Source organism: Choloepus didactylus, chromosome 10, assembly GCF_015220235.1.
Source record: "Choloepus didactylus isolate mChoDid1 chromosome 10, mChoDid1.pri, whole genome shotgun sequence".
NCBI classification, from domain to species: Eukaryota; Metazoa; Chordata; class Mammalia; order Pilosa; family Megalonychidae; genus Choloepus; species Choloepus didactylus.
This window is the reverse complement of record NC_051316.1, coordinates 124,855,276-124,869,062: the sequence shown is the minus strand read 5'-3', so window position 1 is coordinate 124,869,062 and position 13,787 is coordinate 124,855,276. Positions and strand designations below refer to the sequence as shown.

The 13,787-nt window shown below is 35.4% G+C and overlaps 1 protein-coding gene across 3 annotated transcripts in view; it reads left to right on the top strand.

Annotated features, from left to right (window-relative positions):
- The window catches only part of INVS (inversin), a 259,001-nt gene that overhangs the window by 33,662 nt on the left and 211,552 nt on the right, over positions 1 to 13,787 (top strand). The window lies entirely within an intron of this gene.

Sequence of the window (13,787 nt, the reverse complement as noted above, 5' to 3'; positions counted from 1 at the left end):
ATGTCCCACAAAAGCCATGTTCTTTTAATCCAGTCTTGAGGGTACAGACTTATTATGGGCAAGATCTTTTGATTAGGTTGTTTTCATGGAGATGGGACCCATCCAACTGTGAGTGAGACCTTTTGAGTAGATTATTTCCATGGAGGTGTGACCCTGCCCATTCAGCATGGGTCTTGATGAGTTTACTGGAGTCCTTAAGGTGAGATCAGGGGCCAACACAGATCCAGACGCTTAGAGATGCAGACAGGAAGACATCTGGAGATGCTAAGCTAAGAGATGAAGCCCAGAGTTTGCCCTGGAGAAGCTAAGAGAGGAGAACCAGACGCTTTGTCTTTCAGTCTTTCTTGTGAGCATTCAGTGACAGTCTATGGTGAAGAGCCTGTGAGTTGGTGTGAACCCCTCCTTGTGCCCTGTGTGTGCCTCATGTGTATAGGGGTTCTATACTCTCACACATGCCCACACTTGGCCTTTAGCAATTCCTTAAAACATTTTGACTGAATTTCTTATCTACTCACATAATAGCCCCATTTTCCTTCTGTATCCTGTTCCAGGTCCGTCAATGCTTATGTCCTCTCTCTCCTGGGAGACACCTGTCTTTTCTCAGGTTTCAGACTGTGTGACCTCAGCTGTCTGATGGGTTCCAAAAAGGTTACGATTTTATAGTTTATCTAGCTTTTTCTTTTTCATATTGTAAGAAATAAAAAAAAAAATTTCCAAACAAAACAAAGCAAAGTAATAAGAAAAGCAAATATCCTAAAATAACTTAACAAGCTTTTTCTTGTTTTTACTATGGGAATGACACTTTCCAGCTTTCTATGTCCTTAGTAAAAGTGGAACACTACCTTAACATCTTATACAGAGCACCTGAAAGAAATTTTGAGACTTCCTGAACTATCTTTAAAAACACCCAGTACATTTCACCTTGGCTAACCTGATACATAACACTTTTTTTTTTCCTAGGAAAACAGCTCAAAGATGCTTTTGCCTACCATAATCCAACTATCAGAGATGCACATAAAAATATTTAGTTTCCTTCCCAGTAGTGGCAATACGGGCAATCCACAAACCATGCCCAGATGTTGTATTGATGGGCCAGGGACATGTTGTATGGCCACATATTATATGATTCCATTTGTATGAAATATCTAAATAGGTAAATCCATAGAGATAGAACAAAGATTGGTGGTTGCAAGGTACTAGGGGAAGGGGGAATGTTTGTATCAATTCAGTTCTCTTCCACTGATCTATGTGTCTAACTCTCCATCAATAACACACAGTCTTTATTTTTTTAAACATAACATGGAATATTTTAATGTAAGGTGCTTCCATAAATTTGATTTTTTTGCAGAACACAATTTTTTAAAATTATTATTTTAATTAGAGAAGTTGTAGGTTTACAGAAAAGTCATGTGAAAAGTGCACTGTTGCCATATTCCCCCCATTGTTGACACTTTGCATTAGTGTGATACCTTTGTTAAAATTGATGAAAGAATATGAAAATAGTACTATTAACTATAGTCCATTAGGTGTATTTTTTTCCATATACCACCCTATTTTTAACACCTTGTGTAAATGTTGTACATTTGTTGTAATTTATGAAAGTATTCTTATTCTTGTACTATTAACTCCAGTCCATCGTCGGCAACAGGAGTCACATGTTATACCCTCCCATGTTTTTTCTTCTATCATTCTAGTAACATACACAATCCTAAACTTCACCTTTCAACCACATTCACATATATAATTCAGCACTGTTAGTCTCAATAATAATGTGTTACCATCACCACCATCCATTTCCAAACCTTTACAATCAATGTAAATTGAAATTCTGTACAAAAATTAAGCAACAGTTCTCCATTTTCTATACCAATCTGTCCTCTAGTAACCTACATTCTAGAATCTAACTCTATGAGTTTGCTTATTTTAATTAGTTCATATCAGTAAGATCATACAATATTTGTCCTTTGTGTCTGGCTTACTTCACTCAGCATAATGTCCTCAAGGTTCATTCATGTTGTCACATGCATCAGGACTTCATTCCTTTCTCAGCTGAATAATATTCTATCGTATGCATATACCACATTTTTGTTTATCCATTCATTGATTGATGGACACTTGGGTTGCTTCCATCTTTTGGCAACTGTGAATAATGCTGCTGTGAACATCAGTGTTCAAGTATCTATTTGAGTCTCTGCTTTCAGTTTTTCAGGGTATATACCTAGTAGCAGGATTATGGAGTCATGTGGCAATTCTGTATTTAGCTTCCAGGAAATGCCAAACTGTCTTCCACAGTGATTGTACCATTTTACATTCCCACCAGGAATAAATGAGTGTACCTATTTCTCCTTATCTTCTCCAACACTTGTAATTTTCTGTTTCTTTAATAATAGCTACTCTAGTAGGTGTGAAATGATATCTCATTGTGGTTTTGATTTGTATTTCCCTGATGGCTAATGATAGTGAGCATCTTTTCATGTGCTTTTTAGCCATTTGGAGAAATATCTAGTCAAGTCTTTTGCCCATTTTTTAATTGGATTGTTTGTCTTTTTCTTACTGAGTTGTAGGATTTCTTTATATATCTGGATATTAAACATTTATTGGATATATGGTTTCCAAAGATTTTCTCTCATTGAATAGGTTCTCTTTTCACTTACCTGATAAAGTCCTTTGATGCCCAAAAGCTTTTAATTTTGAGGAGGTCCCATTTATCTATTTTTTTCTTTCGTTGCTTTTGCTTTGGGTGTAAAGTCTAAGAAACCATTGCCTCATGCAAGATTCTGAAGATGCTTCCCTACATTTTCTTCTAGGATTTTTATTGTCCTGGCTCTTATCTTTAGGTCTTTGATCCATTTTGAGTTAACTTTTCTATACAGTGTGAGACAGGGATCCTCATTCATTCTTTTGCATATGGATATATTCAGTCTCCAGCACCATTTGTTGAAGAGACTGTTCTCTCCCAATTAAGTGTACTTGGCAGCCTTGTCAGAACTCAGTTCGTCATAGTGTGAGGCGGTATTTCTGAACTCTGAATTTGATTCCATTAGTTAATATATTTATCCTTGTGCCAGTATCATGCTGTTTTGATCACTGTAGCTTTATAATATGCTTTAAAGTCAGGAAATGTGAGTCTTCCAACTTCGTTCTTTCTCAAGATGTTTTGGCTATTCAGGGCCCCCTCTCCTTCTAAATAAATTTGATACTTGGCTTTTCCATTTCCAGAAAGTAGCCTGTTGGAATTTTGATTGGGATTGCATAAATCTCCAAATCATCTTAGGAGAATTAACATCTTAACAGTATTTAGTCTTCCAGTCCACGAACAGAGATTTTCCTTCCATTTTTAGAGATCTTCTTTGATTTCTTTTAGCAATATTTTATAGTTTTCCGTGTGCAAATCCTTCACATCCCAGTTAAATTTATTCCTAGATATTTGATTCTTTTAATTGCCATTGTAATGGAATTTTGTTCTTGATTTCCTCCTCAACTTGCTCATTACTAGAGTATAGAAACACCACTGATACTTTTAAATTCAGTTTGGTTGAGATATATTCACATACCATACAATCATCAAAGTATAGTTGTTCACAGTACCATCATATAGTTGTGCATTCATCACCCTCAATCTATTTTTTGAATATTTTCCTTGTACCAGAAAAAGTAAAAATAAGAATAAGAAATAAAAGTAAAAACATCCAAATCATCCCCCTACCACCTTATTTTTCATTTAGTTTTTGTCCCCATTTTTCTACTCACCTGGATAAAGGGAATGAGATCCACAAGTCTTTCACAGCCACACTGTCACCCCTTGTAAGCTACATTGCTATACAATCGTCTTCAAGAGTCAAGGCTACTGGGTTGCAGTTTGATAGTTTCAGGTATTTACTTATATTATAGCTAATAGCATTAACTATTCCAATGCATTAAAACCTAAAAAGGGTTATCTGTATAGTGCATAAGAATGCCCACCAGAGTGACCTTTCGACTCCATTTGGAATCTCTCAGCCACTGAAACTTTTGTTTCATTTCGCATCCCCCTTTTGGTCAAGAAGATTTTCTCAGTCCCACGATGTCAGGTCCAGATTCATCCCCAGGAGTCATATCCTGCGTTGCCAGGGAGATTTACACCTCTGGGAGTCAGATCCCATGTAGGGGGGTGGGCAGTGAGTTCACCTGCTGGGTTGGCTTAGCTAGAGAGAGAGGGCCACATCTGAGCAAGAAAGAGGTACTCAGGGGAAGACTCTTAGGCACAATTATAAGCAGGTTTAGCCTCTCCTTTGCAGTAACAAGCTTCATAAGGGCAAGTCCCAAGATAAAGGGCTTGGCCCATCACACCGCCAGTCCTCAATGTTTGTGAGGACATCAGCAACAATCCAGGTGAGGAAGCCCAACACCCCTCCATTTTCCCCCAGCTCCTCGGGTGGGGGGCCTGCATATATATTTTTATTCGCTGTCCAAATTACTTTGGGATGTGTCACTATTTCACACTAACCTATGCAAACCTACCAAGTCTCACTTCCTATTAAAAGTTGTATGTAATTATTGTATTTGAACAAACTGAATGAGTTAAATTGTTTAGGAAATATAGATCTTGTACCAAGTAAACATCTCTCTTCCCTTGGTCTCACATGGAATTTGAAGTTTTTAAAATGTAGTCAATATTGTCCTTTACCCTTTGGCCTCATTTGCCCTAGTCCTAACCATATCTGCTTCATTCATATCTCTAATTGAAGTCTGGACTCTTTTTCAGCTTTTTAACAGTTGCTATATGTGCAAGTACTGACATTCATGTCTGCCAAGTTCTAACTCTGAGCTTCAGGTGTCATACAGATACCCAAAGTTCCAGGGATCAGTCCAGTTATACACAAAGAACGCCACTGATGTTTGCATGTTGATCTTGTACCCCACCACTTTGCTGAATTCATTTATTAGCTCTAGTAGCTTTGTTGTCAGTTTTTCAAGACTTTCTATATATATGATCTTGTCATTTGCAAATAGTATAAGTTTTACTTCTTTTCTAATTTGGGTGCCTTTTATTTCTTTTTCATGCCTAATTGCCCTGGCTAGAACTTCCAGTACGATGTTGAGTAACAGTGGTGACAGAAACATCCTAGTCTTGTTCCAGACTTTAGAGGGAAAGTTTTCAGTTTTATACCATTGAGTATGATGTTAGCTGTGGATTTTTTATATATGCCCTTTAACCTGTTGAAGAAGTTTCCTTCTATTCCTATTTTTCTAACTGTTTTTATCAAGAAACGATGCTGAGTTTTGTCAGATGCCTTTCTGCATCAAGTGAGATGATCGTGAGTTTCTTCCCTTTGTTTTGTTGATGTGATGTATTATATTAATTGATTTTCTTATGTTGAACCACCATTGCATACCTGGTATAAAACCCACTTGATCATGGTATATCATTCTTTTGATATATTGTTGGATTCAATTTGCAAGTATTTAATTCAGGATTTTTGCATTTATATTCATAAGAGAAATTGACCTGTAATTTTCTTTTCTTATAATATCTTTATCTGGCTTTGGTATTAGGGTGATAACTGGCCTCATAGAATGAGTTAGGTAGTGTTTCCTTTCAATTTTTTGGAAGCGTTTTAGCAGGATTGGTATTAATTCTTGGAATGATTGGTAAAATTCACCTGTAAGGCCATCTGGTCCTGGGCTTTTCTTTATTGGGAGGTTTTTTTGACTGATTCAGTCTCTTTGCTTGTAATTGGTCAGTCGAGGTCTTCTATTTCTTGCAGAGTCAGTGTAGATTGCTTGTGTGTTACTAGGACTTTGTCTACTTCATCTAAGTTGTCTAATTTGTTGGCATACAGTTGTTCATTGTATTTTCATGATCCTTTTTATTTCTGTGGGGATAGTAGTAATGTCCCCCTCTCATTTCTGATTTTATTGTTTGTGTATATTCTTTTTCCTTTTTCAGTCTAGTTAAAGGTTTATCAAAGTTATCTTTTCAAAGAACCAACTCTTGGTTTTGTTAATTCTGTTTTTTAGTTTTCTATTTCATTTATTTCTTCTCTTTGTTATTTCTTTCCTTTTGCTTGCATGGGCGTTAGTTTGCTGTTCTTTTTCTAGTTCCTCCAGGTGTGCAGTTAGACTTGATTTTAGCTCTTTCTTCTTTTTAATGTAAATGGTTCGGGCTATAAACCTCTCTCTTGGCACTGCCTTCACTGCATCCTATGAGTTTTGATATGTTGTTTCGTTGTTTTTGTTCATCTCATAATATTTACTGACTTAACTTGCAATTTCTTCTTCCATAAATTTGTGAATTTTCCAGTGTTCTGCCTGTTACTAATTTCCAGCTTCATCCCATTAAGGTCAAAAAAGATGATCTGTATGATTTCAGTCTCTCTATATTTATTGAGATTTGTTTTGTGACCCGACATGTAGTCTATGCTGGAGAATGATCCATGTGCACTTGAGAAGAATGTATATATTGCAGTTTTGTGGTGCAATGTTCTGTATGTGTCTGTTAATTCTAGTTGATTTATCATATTATTCAAGTTCTTTGTTTGCTTACTGATCTTCCTTTTAGAGGTTTGATCTATTGATGAGAGTGGTGTATTGAAGTCTTCAACCATTATTATAGAGGTATCTTTTTCTCCAGTCATTTTTGCCTTTGTTTGCTTATGTATTTTGGGGCACTGTGGTTAGTTGCATAATGATGGTTGTTACTTCTTCTTGGTGGATTGCTGCTTCTATTAAAAAATAGTGCCCTTCTTTTTCTCTTAAAACAGCTTTTGACTTAAAGTCTATTTTATCTAATATTAGTATAGCTACCCCAGCTCCTTACTGGTTACTATTTGCAAGGAATATCTTTTGCCGTCCTTTCACTTTCAACCTAATTGTGTCTTTGGGTATTAAGTGAGTCTATTGTAAACAACATATAGTTGGAACGTACTTTTTAATCCATTCTGCCAATCTGTGTCTTTTGATTGGGAGTTTAATCCATTAACATTCAGTATTTTTACTGTAAAGGCAGTACCTACTTCAACCATTCTGTCTTTTGATTTTTATATGTCATACCTTTTGTCGTCTTTTTAAAAAACAGCAACCTCCTTTTTTCTGTATAATTGATCTTTTGTGATGTATCTGACTGATCCCTTCCTCATTTATGTTTTTGTATATTTTTAAAATAATTTCTTTGTTGTTACTCTGGGGTTTATATTACACAACCTCCATCTATAACTTACTTATTTGAAAAGATCCGAACTTAGCTTCAATAGCCTGCACATTCTCTGCTCCAACATCCCTCTGTTTCCCCTCTTTATGTTGTTTTTGTCCCACTTTGCCACTTAATATCTTGCATGTCCATTATCAGCAAATATGCCTTTTTCTTGTCAATTGTATTCTGATTCTTATAGGAATTAAAGAGTAGAGTTGTATATTGAGGATACGATATTATTAGGGTTTGTAGTTACCTTTTTAGTTATTCTTACTGATGATCTTCACTTCTTTACGCTACTCCAAGCCATTCTCTCCTGTCTTTTCCTTTCAACCTGCCAAACTCCCTTTAGTAAGTCTTGTAGGACAAGTATCTTGTTGATGAACTCTCTCAGTTTTTGTTTTTCTGTGAATATTTTAAACTCTCCCTCATTTCTGAAGGACACTTTTGCCAGATAAAGAATTTTGGGCCGACAATTTTTCCTCTTTTAATACCTTAAATATATCCTATCACTGCCTTCTTACCTCCATAGTTTCTGATGAGAAATCAGCACTTAATCTTAACAAGGATCCCTTGTATGTGACAAATTACTTTTTTCTCGCTGCTTTCAGAATTCTCTCTTTATATTTGGCATTTGACATTCTGATTAGTATGTGTCTTGGGGTAGGTCTGTTAGGATTTATTCTGTTTAGAGGACATTGAGCTTCTTGCAGATGTATATTTATATCTTTCACAAGAATTGGGATATCTTTGGCCATTATTTCCTCAAATATTCTTTCCACCCCTTTTCCTGTCTCTTCTTTTGGGACAACCATGATGTGTATGTTTGTGCATTTTGTGGTGTCACTCAAATCCCTGAGACACTGCTCAATTTTTTTATTCTCTTTTGTATCTGGTCTTCTGACTGTATGAGTTAGATTGTTTTGTATTCTAGTACTCTGATTCTTTTTTTCTTCCTATTCAAATCTGCTGTTGAATGCTTCTAGTGTATTTTTAATCTCCACTACTGTGCCTTTCATCCTCATAATTTTTGTTATTTTTCATTTTATAATTTCACATTCTTCTTTGTGCTCATACAGTGTCTTCTTAATATCCTTTATCTTTTTATGCATATTTTCCTTCATCTCCTTGAATTGATTTAGGGGATTTGTTTGAACATCTTTGATTAGTTGTTCCAACTTCTGAGTCTTCTCTTAAGTTTTCATTTGTTTCCTTGACTGATCTATAGCTTCCTGTTTCCAGTATGGCTTGTAATTTTTTGTTGATGTCTAGGCATCTGATTAGCTTGATGAGTTAACTCTGAAGGTCATTTTCTCCCTCTTATTTAGGGTTTTATTGTTGATTGGCATTGTGTTAAGGCTCTTCTTTGATGCTTGGTCTAACTTATTCTAGACCTTTAGAATAACCTGTGTTTTACTGTTCAGATTTTCTCAGCTCATCTTCATCTAATTCTTGCCCTGGATATGCAGTGCAATTTTTAAGACTGCACTTTTTGTGCAATTGCTTCATCTCCAGGGAGAGCTGCCTTTCCTTTGTTCCTTCTCCAGGAATCTTGATCTGTTCTGTTTGTTTCTCTGCAGACTTCTCTCCCCAGCTCCTATGATTTAAGTTATCTCTCTCACTCAGTGCCCCATTGTCTTTACGCATTTCTGTTCTGAGACCTGTCCTAAATTACAGCAACCCCCCCCCCCACCTTGTTTTTTTCTGTGAGGCTTTTCTTTCTCTGGTTTCTTCCCCATTAGGGCCTCCTGCCCCAGGGAGCCAATGGAATCAATCCAGTAAAGTTAGTCACTTCAGAAAAGTCCGTTTAGTCTTTAGGTGATCCTGCCGACTGAAGCTGGATTGAGTGCACAACAGTTCTTGCTAGCCTTTCTATCACAGTCTGTTTTTTGTTTTTGTTTTTGCCCCTTGGGGCCCTTTTGTATGCAGCACTCCTCAGTGGCTTGTGTTGTGTCCTGGGTCTCTGTGGACTTAGGCCCCTATGCCTGGATATGCATGGAGTTCTAACTCACTGCTGTGAGTCACTCTACAGACTTTCTGTGGTGGGAGGGAGTCAGGCCATAGTGTCTCTTTGTGGCCCCCAAGCTGCATGAGACCAAGTCAGGGGGAGTGGAATGGGAACCAACTGGTGTCCAGGTAGAATTCTCCTAACCTAAGATTTGTCCTTTTATTCACTAATCTCTGGGGAGACTTTTTCAGAGAATATCTTATGTCACCATGTTGATGACCATTACCACACAGTCTTGATTATTGAATCTATATAGTAGGTCTTAAAATTGGGTAGTATCATTTTTCCCACTTTATTTTTAAAATTATTTTAGCTATTCTAGTTCCTTTGCCTTTCCATATAAGTTTTAGAAGCAGCTTGTCATTATCTCCAAAAAATTCTGCAGTGATTTTGATATAAATTGCATAAAATCTATATAGATCAATTTTAGGAAAATTGACATCTTTACTATGTTGAGTCTTCCAATCCATGAACATGGTATGCCTCAATATTTATTTAGGTTGATTTTCATTTCTTTCATCAGTGTTTTGTAGTTTTCAGCATAAACATCTTATGCATGTTGTTATATTTATATCTAAGTATTTCCTTTTATGAGATATTATTAATGGTGTTTTGTTTTTAATTTTGGCTTTCAGTTGTTCATTGCTACTAAGTGTAAGTATAATTGTTTTTTTCTTGTATCATATTCTGCAACCTTGATAAACTTATTTATTAGTTTTAGGAGGGTTTTTTTGTAGATTATTTGTGATTTTCTATGTCTAATATCATATCAACTGCAAATAGAGACAGTTTTTTTCTTCCTTTCCATTACTAATAACTTTGTTTCCTTTTTTGATATATTGCGTTGGACTGACCTCCAGTACTATGTTGAATAGGAGTGGCAAGAACAAACATCCTGGCTTTGTTTCCAGTCTTACAGGGAAAGTATTCAGTCTTTCACCAGGAAGTATGATGTTAGGTGTAGAAATTGTCTTCTGTTCCTTATTTGTTGGGAGTTTTCATGATGAATGGGTGTTGAATTTTGTCAAAGGCTTTTACTACATCAATTGATATGATCATGTGATTTATTGTCTCTAACCTGTTATTATGGTAGAATACACTGATAAATATTTGAATATTGAACCAGGCTTACATTCCTGGAGTAAACTACACTTGTTCATGATATGTTGTTCTTGTTATGTATTTCTGGATTCTATTTGCATATATATTGGTAAGAATTCTTGTGCATATGATCATGAGGGATATTTTTTTCACTATCTTTGTGAAAAAATAGTGCTAGCTTCATGAAATTATTTTTGAGCAGTGTTCCATCATCTTCTGTTTACTAGAGGAAACCGTGTAGAATTTGTCTTATTTCTCCTTTAAAAGTATGATGGAATTCACCAATTAAACCATTTGGGCCTGGATATTTCTTTTTCAGATGCATTTTTAATGAAAGTTTTATTTTTTAGTTAGATTATCTTCTTCATCTTGCATGAGTTTTGGTAGTTTGTAGTTTTCAAAAATTGGCCCATTTCATCTATGTTGTGAAATTTAAAGGCATAAAGTTATTCCTAAATCTATATATTATCCTTTTACTCTGTAGAATCTGTAGTGATGTCACCTCTCACAGTCCTGGTATTGGTAATTTGTGTTCTCATTTTTTCTGATCACTCTGCCTAGAGTTTTTTTCAATTTTATTTATTTGTTCCCAAAGAAACAACTTTTCATTTGATAGATTTTCTCTGTTTTTCTATTTTCAATTTCCTTGTTTTCTGCTCTTGTCTTTATTATTTCCTACCTTCTTCTTGCTTTGATTTTATTTTTCTCTTCTTTTTCTAGTATCTTGAGAAGAAGCTTAGATTTTTATTTGGGGACTATTTTTTTCTAATATATATTTATTTTTATAATTAGCACTATAAACTTCATTATAAGGACTGCATTAGCAACATCCAAAAGATTTTTTAGTGTATCTATTTTTGTTAATTTTCTTATGCTTTTAGATTTACCTTGAAACTTTCTCTTTAACCTATGTATTATTTTAAAGTGTTTTGTTTACTTCCCAAGCATTTGATGATTTTCTATTATCTTTTTGTTATTGACTTCCATTTTAATTACTTTATTGTCTGAGAACATGCTTCATATGATTTCACTTCTTTAAATCTATTAAAGTTTGTTTTGTGACCCAAGATGTGATCTGTTTTGGGCAAATGTTCCATAGGTGCTTGGAAAGACTATTAATTAGACTGTTATTGTGTGGAGTGTTCTATAAATATCAATAAGGCCCTGTTCCATGATAATATTTTTCAGTTCTACTGTATCCTTGCTGATTTTCATTCTAGTGATTCTATCAGTTATTGAGAGAGGGATGTTAAATCTACTGACTGTTGTGAATTTTTGATGTGTTCCAGTTATATCAGTTTTTGCCTCACATATTTTGAAACTTGTTGGCTACATACACATCGAGAAGTATTAAATATTCTAGCTCCCCACCAGCATCATATGAGGGTTCGATTTCTCCATATCCTTGTCAACAGTTGTTATTATTATCTTTTTTATTATAAACATCCTAGTAGGAATGAAATTATATCTTCCATGATGTTCCTAAGTAAATCTCTTTGTATGTTTTTTTTAGTGACTGCTCTAGAGAGTATAGTAAGCATGCATATGTTATTGCCCTCTATAAATATTTACATATTACCACTTCAAAGTGTTAAATGTAGACACCTTAACACTAATTAAGTTCCTTTGTCCTCTCCTCTTTCTGATATAATTGCCTTATAAATTACCTCTGCATATATTGCAAACCCCATCAGACAATATTATAATATTTGTTTTCAGCCATCAAACATAATTTTAAAAACTGAAGATAAGAATATTCTAATGTATTTCCCCAGATATTTACTATTCTGTTGCACTTTCTTCTTTCCTGATGTTCCATGTTTCCTTTTGTTATCGTTAACTTTCTGTATGAAAAACCCCATTCTATTAGAATATAGCTGTAGGCCACAAATTCTCTTGGTTTTCCTTAATCTTAGAATATCTTTGTTTCACCTTCATTCCTGGAAGATATTTTTACTGGATATAGAATTCTGGGTTGACATGTCTTTTTTCTTCAGGTCTTGAAAACTGTTGTGCCATTTTCTTCTGGTCTCCATAGTTTCTGAAGTGAAGTACACTGTCACTCAAATTTGTGTTCCCCTATAGATGATATGTTGTTTCTCTCTGGCTGATTTTGTGATTTTTTTCCTGTCTTTAGTTTTTAGAAATTTAGTTATGATAGCACTTGGCATGGGTTATTTTTTTGGGGGGGAGGGATTATTCTATTTGAAGTTTGATCAGTTTCTTAAATTTGTAGGTTTTTATCTTTCATCAGATTTGTGCTGTCTTCAGCCATTTTTTCTTCAAATGTATTTTCAGTCTCGCACTCTTTCTCCTCTCCCTCTGGGACTCTGATAAAGTGAATGGTAGATAATTCATTATTGTCCCACAGGACTCTGAGGCTGTTAAATTTTTTTCCGTCTGTTTTCTCTTTGGGGTTCAGATTGGATAATTTCCATTGAACTATCTTCAAGTTCAGTTATTCTTTCATTTGGCATTTCCATTTTGCTCATAATTTCTTCTTGGACATTTTTATGGTAGTTGCTTTAAAATACTTGTAAAATAATTCTAATATCTGCACTATCACAGTGTTCATTTCTATTGATTGTCTTTTCTCACTTGAGTTGGTATTATCCTGCTTCTTGGTTTGTCTAGTAATTTTGGATTATATCCTGGACATTTTGAGTATGATGTTATGAGACTCTGGTTTCTATTTAAATCTTCTCTTTTAGTAGGCTAACAATCTGTTTAGGTTTAGAATGAACACTGTGGTTCAGTTTTGTGGACTATGGTTCAAATGTCAAGTTAGTTTTCAAAATCCTTGTAGGGTTCTATGGTCTGTCCACATCTGTGCTACCCAGAGGCCAATTAAAAACCTATGTAGTATTATTTCACACTATAGTTCACTTTTCAGAGTTTTTTGCTATTTTGATTCAAGTATGGGCTTCTCTGGGGTACCCACGACTTCATACACAGATTTAAAGAATCCCTTTCTCTAGCCTTCTGCTCTCCACTGCCTATTTGGTATGGAGTGAGATGCCACTTTTTTTGCTGTCCTTCACTTAGTTTAGGGCATGGGTTGGTGACAGGGCTTCTCCCCGTGGTCTCCACAGTGACAAATGGGAAAGGAGAGGGACACGGTTTCACCCATTGTATTCATTTTGAGTAGAGCAGGTAAAGTCAAAGAGTTCACTCCTGCAGGGCTTCCCTCTTGCCAGTCTTCAGACTACAGAAAACAGGCTTCTCTTAGTTTTGTTTTGTTTGTGGTATGATTGTTTTTTGGCTGTACACAGGCGAAAAAACAAATGCGTTTTTTTTGTTTACAAAAAAACAACCTGATGTTTACAGGTTGTAGGCTGCTCTAGCATCCAGTCCAAATATATATGGGAGGCAAGAAAATAAAACCACTCCAGGAAAGTCAACATCTGCTTATCCTTGAGTCAAGCAGTCCCTAGCCAGTCTGCCTCTTTTCTCCACCTGTCCTGTATTTTGTCCAGATTTTTATTCTTATAATTAGCTAGAAGATTA